General features: G+C 37.8%; 1 non-coding gene across 1 annotated transcript; it reads left to right on the forward strand.

Annotated features, from left to right (window-relative positions):
* The first annotated feature begins 2,864 nt into the window (after positions 1-2,864).
* On the forward strand, positions 2,865-2,937 carry TRNAS-GGA (transfer RNA serine (anticodon GGA)). Its single transcript has one exon. It is a non-coding gene; the product is annotated as a tRNA-Ser (tRNA).
* Positions 2,938-6,000: the final 3,063 nt, after the last annotated feature.

Below are 6,000 nucleotides of genomic sequence, written 5' to 3' on the forward strand. Positions count from 1 at the left end.
ATTCCATGTATATGCATTAATATATGATATTTGTTTTTCTCTTTCTGACTCATTTCACTCTGTGTAATAGACTCTTAAGTTCATCCATCTTATGAGAACTGACCCAAATTAATTCCTTTTTACAGCTAAATAATATTCCATTGTACATACCTATACTACTTCTTTATCCATTCATCTGTCAAAATGGAAATAAAAACAAAAATAAACAACTGGGACCTAATGAAACTTAAAAGTTTTTGCACAGAAAAGAAAGCTAAACACAAAATGAAAAGAAAGTAGTGCTTTTAAGGAAATATATTTTGGAGTTCCCGTGCCTAGAGATTCTGATTGGAGTGAGGAGTGGAGCCTGGGCAACAATAGGTTTAAAAAGTTCCACCGGTGATTTGTATCCAGCCATGCTTGAGAATATCTATACAAGCTGCTAGACTGAGGGACTCATTTTTTAACAGGGGAAATCAACTCTGCAACACAAATCACTAATGACATAAAGACTGGAAACAGAGGGAAAGCTTCCATATAACTTGTGAGAACAGATTTTTTTAAAGCCAAAAAATAATTCATAGGTAATAAATATTCCAAAGACTATTTAGTGGACTAAATTTAAAAGCCAAGTTCACAACTAGGTTTAATTCCAGTTGATTAAGTAAATATTGCCCAAAAAGCTTTTGACAACCACTCCAAACTGATGAAATCTCTGGTGCTATCTTGACTTGTTTTATGTCCTTCTTAACTAAAAGCAGATTTCTGTTTGAGCATTATTGAGACTTGCAACAGAATCACCTGGAGTCCTGGTGAAAACACAGATTCCCAGGTCACACCCCAAACTCCCTCTAGGCTCTCACCTGTAACAATTCTGAAGCCAGTTCTAGTTAAACTTGAATCTACATTGTATCTGCTGTTACAGAACATCTCAAGCTCTGCTATTAGTTTAGTTTGCTGTGATAGCTAAATGAAGGAGGTGAGTCCATTTTAAGGTATTCTGAAAGAGTCTCAATTCTCTTTATTGAGATTTTACCAAATTCTTATATTTTGTGACATAAAATGATTAGTGCCTGGACCTTGGAAAACTGTTGTTGCACAGAGTTTTTCTATGGAGTGATATTTGCTGTAGTGGAATATGACCTCGTTTTTAACTGAATTAGTGAGATACCCTCAGAACACTCTGCCAACAACAGCCATCTTGCTCAAAAATGACTTGATTTGCCACGTTAGAAATATGGAATCCGATGTGTAAGTCTGAAATCTAACTTCCTTCTGCTCTGACACTTTTAAAAATATATTTCACAGCATTAAATGGAAGAGAAATTTTTCTCACCTCATAAACTTGTAGCTTTATCCACTGGGTAAAATAAGGACAATTTTCACTGATATTTAACTAGCACCAGTAATTTAAATTTTTAACTAGAAAAAAGCATTTATTTTATCTTGTGAATATCATCATTACAAAAAGATGCCTCAAGAAACAAAAGAAATTCTTGCTGGAGGGTAAAAATTGGAAGAAAAAAAAAAAAGAATATCCAGGCTGTCATTCATTTTCTGTTTCTGTTTGCTCGCATCACAGGTATAACCTGGCTATTCTGTCTCAGGAAATGGAAATGTTAGTATCTGATATAAATCAGGTGTTAGCTTATGCAATCCCCCTTCCCCATTTCCCCAGCCTGAAATTGCTTAGTAAGAGATTTAGGTATATTTGAAAAGAAAAGAAGATTAGATATAAACAGCCAAGTCTCCAAAAATCCACCCATTGCTCCATGATAATCAGAACTGCTTTATGATGGCTAATTATGTTTTCATCTCTCTAGCAATAAATAGCTTCTCTAAACTTCATTTATTTCATTCATGAAGACCCACTGATTACCCAAGATTCTAGTCCCTGTCTATCATATAAATCTAGCCAGGATAACCATTTTCTGTCTGTATCTTTGTTTTAATAGCTGCTATCTTTTCTCCACTTTACAGTGTAAAAGTGTGTAGATTTAGCCTAAAACACTGGACATTTTAAGATAAGTTTATGTTCTTTACATTCTTTATATTATCTGTCAGTTCAGTTCAGTTTAGTCGCTCAGTCATGTCTGACTCTTTGTGATCCTGTGGACTGCGGTATGCCAGGCTTCCCTGTCCTTCACTATAGCCCTGAGTTTGCTCAAACTCATGTCCACTGAGTTGACAGTGCCATGCAACCATCTCATCCTCTATCACCCCTTCTCCTCTTGGCTCAATCTTACCCAGCATCAAGGTCTTTTCCAGTGAATCAGTTCCTCGCATCAGGTGGCCGAAGTATTGGAGTTTCAGCTTCAGCATCAGTCCTTCCAATGAATATTCAGGACTAATTTCCTTTAGGATTGACTGGTTTGATCTCCTTGCAATCCAAGGCACTCTCAAGAGTCTTCTCCAACACCGCAATTCAAAAGCATCAATTCTTCAGCACTCAGCTTTCTTTATAGTCCAACTCTCACAACCATAAATGACTACTGGAAAAACCATAGCTTTGACTAGATGAACCTTTCTTGGCAAAGTAATATCTCTGCTTTTTAGTATGCTGTCTAGGTTGGTCATAGCTTTTCTTCCAAGGAGCAAGTGTCTTTTAATTTCATGGCTGCAGTCACCATCTGCAGTGATTTTGGAACCCAAAAAATAAAGCCTCTCACTGTTCCCATTGTTTCCCCATCTATTTGCCATGAAGTGATGGGACCAGATACCATGATCTTAGTTTTCTGAATGTTGAGTTTTAAGTCAACTTTTTCACTCTCCTCTTTCACTTTCATCAAGAGTCTCTTTAGTTATTCTTTGCTTTCTGCCATAAGGGTAGTGTCATCTGTGTATCTGAGATTATTGATATTTCTCCCAGCAAGCTTGATTGGGCTTCCCTGGTGGCTCAGAGGTTAAAGCATCTGCCTGGAATGCAGGAGACCCGGGTTCGATCCCTGGGCCAGGAAGATCCCCTGGAGAAGAAAATGGCAACCCACTCCAGTACTCTTAGGCTACAGTCCATGGGGTCACTAAGAGTTGGACGTGACTGAGCGACTTTCCTTTCACTTTCTAATCTTGATTCCAGCTTGTGATTCATCCAGCCTGGCATTTTGTATGATGTACTCTGCATATAAGTTAAATAAGCAGGGTGACAAATATGTTATCTATAATATTATCTATAAAGATTTATTAATATTCCTTTTAATGTTTTATATAGTATTTCATACTTAAAATGTGGTATGCCCATCTATACCTCCCCACCTTAAGATATAAAACATTATTAATACAGACACCATGGACTCCTTCCAACAAGTTAATTCTTTAGATGGAGATACCACACTTAGCAAGCTTAGGCACAAGGAGAGAGAATGATTATGGAAGAAAACACTGTATGTATGCATATGATAGAAAACATAAACCTAACCATGATTTTAACTAAATAAAATGTTTAGAAATTCCAAACTGATAAAAGAATAACAGGGCTGGAAATCCCATGTGTTCAACTTCTGTGATTCCATTCCATGTGGTTCAACTCCTATCCCACAAAGAGTCAGACATGACTGGGCAACTGAACAACAACAGCAACAACTCCTAGGCAGGTAACTTTTAGAAGACTACATAAGTATTGTGCAACAGAAATAAGGAAAGGAATCAAGTCTCATTCATTCAACAAAAATACCATGTGAAACCTGGCTTTTAGCTCATTTAAGTTAATTTAAGGCATCACAATTCAAAATAAAAAGTTTTATGTTACAAGTGAGGCACGTTCACTGTAAGAAAGAAGGAACACCAATTCTTGATGAGATCAGAGAGAACTTTCTGCAAGAAGCAATACCTGAACTGAATTTCAGGGCACCAGTAAAAGCCAGCAGAGGGCAAGCAGAAAGGTGTTTAATTTGACTGGCTGGGAAAGAAGAAGGCAGGTGACTGAAAGATGGGGAAAAGATCAGAATGCAAGGATGGCAAATGACCTTCCTCTCTTTTCTAGTCAGTCATGGCATTCAACTCTATGCTTGTGAGAAGAATCAAGACCAAATCCCAGTTCCTCCACTTATCAGCTGTAGAAACCTGGAGAGTTTATCCCTTGGAAGGTATTGAATAAATGATTGCACAGTGTTCTCATCTGTAAAATGGAAATATAATGACAATGCAACTGCTTGCCTCTTACAGCTATTAATAGCTAATTATAAAGTGTTTAAGCAGACTTTCTTGATGGCTCAGCAGGTAAAGAACCCTGCCAAGAGGGAGACACAGTAGACACGGGTTCGACCCCTGAGTCAGGAAGATCCCTTGAAGGAGGAAATGGAAACCCACTCGGGTATTCTTGCCTGAAAAATCCCATGGACAGAGGAGACTGGTGGACTACAGTCCATGGGGTCACACAGACTAGGCCATAATTGAGCAACTAAGCAAGCAAGCTTTCAAAGTGTTTAAGGAATGTTTGTCATGTAATAAATGCTAAATAAATGTTAGCTATTATTAACAGTATTCTTCTAAACATGGATAAAATTCTTAAAGGAATACCAGACCACTTTATCTGTCCCCTGAGAAACCTATATGCAGGTCAAGAAGCAACAGTTAGAACCGGACATGGAACAGTGAACTGGTTCAAAATTGGAAAAGGAGTACTTCAAGACTGTATGTTGTCACCCTTTTTATTTAACTTGTATGCAGAGTACATCATGAAAATTGCTGGGCTGGATGAATCACAAGCTTGAATCAAGATTGCTGGGAGAAATATCAACCTCAGATATTCAGGTGACACCACACTTATGAAAAAAACTGAAGAGGAACTCAAGAGCCTCTTGATGTGGGCGAAAGAGGAGAGTAAAAAAGCGGTCTTAAAACTCAACATTCAAAAAATTAAGATCATGGTATCTGATTCCATCACTTCATGGCAAATAGATAGGGAAAAATTGGAAATAGTGGCAGATATTATTTTCTTGGCCTCCAAAATCATTGTGATTAACAGATGATTGCTCCTTGGAAAAAAAGCTATGCCATATCTAGACAGTGTACTAAAAAGCAGAAACATCACTTTGCCAACAAAAGTCCTTATAGCCAAAGCTGTGGTTTTTCCAGTATTTATGTATGGTTGAGAGTTGGATCATAAAAAGTCTGAACACTGAAGAATTGATGCTTTTGAATTGTGGTGCTAGAGAAGACTCCTGAGAGTCCCTTGGACAGCAAGGAGATCAAACCAGTCAATCCTAAAGGAAATCAACCCTGACTATTCATTGGAAGGACTGATGCTGAAGCTCCAATACTTTGGCTGCCTGATGCAAAGTGCCAACTCATTGGAAAAGACCCTGATGCTGGGAAAGATTGAGAGCAAGAGGAGAATGGAATGATGACAGAATGAGATGGTTGGATGGCATCATCAATGGACATAAGTTTGAGCAAACTCTTGGAGACACTGAAGGACAGGGAAGCCTGGTATGCTGCAGTCCATTGAGTCACAAAGTCAGACAGAACTGAGCGGCTGAACAACAAAAACAACAATACTTCAACCAATCAGAGTTGGCATCTGGGGGAAACTTTCAGCTGTCTGATACCTGATACAACTCTGATTTCGAGCTCTGCATCCTAGTGCCACTCACCTATACTGATTCTTATCTACATTTAAGCAAGTTTACTGATTCTTTTCTACAGTTAAGCAAGTTTTCTGTGATTTAAAAGACCCTCTCAGTCCCCAACACCAAGTCACACACAAATAAAACTACCTGCTGACACACATAAAATATTTTCTTGATGATTTAGAAATTGTTTTCACTGATTTTTTTTCTTTGTAACTTTAAATAAAACACATCATACTCTAAGTAGTTTGCATTTTTGTCCCTCTGATGGATTACTTCTCACTCACACTCAAGTATATGACATTTTTATGACTTTATCTCCCAGATTGCTGAACTATATGTCTACCACCTTTCCATTCCTGGGCAGAAGAGCTTAGCGTCCTTTATGAAGATGTAATATTGGCACATGTGGTTTCCACCAAATGATTCTTAAAAATTCTCAAGACTAAATCCT

This window comes from Budorcas taxicolor, chromosome 1 (genome assembly GCF_023091745.1).
Source record: "Budorcas taxicolor isolate Tak-1 chromosome 1, Takin1.1, whole genome shotgun sequence".
Lineage (NCBI taxonomy): Eukaryota > Metazoa > Chordata > Mammalia > Artiodactyla > Bovidae > Budorcas > Budorcas taxicolor.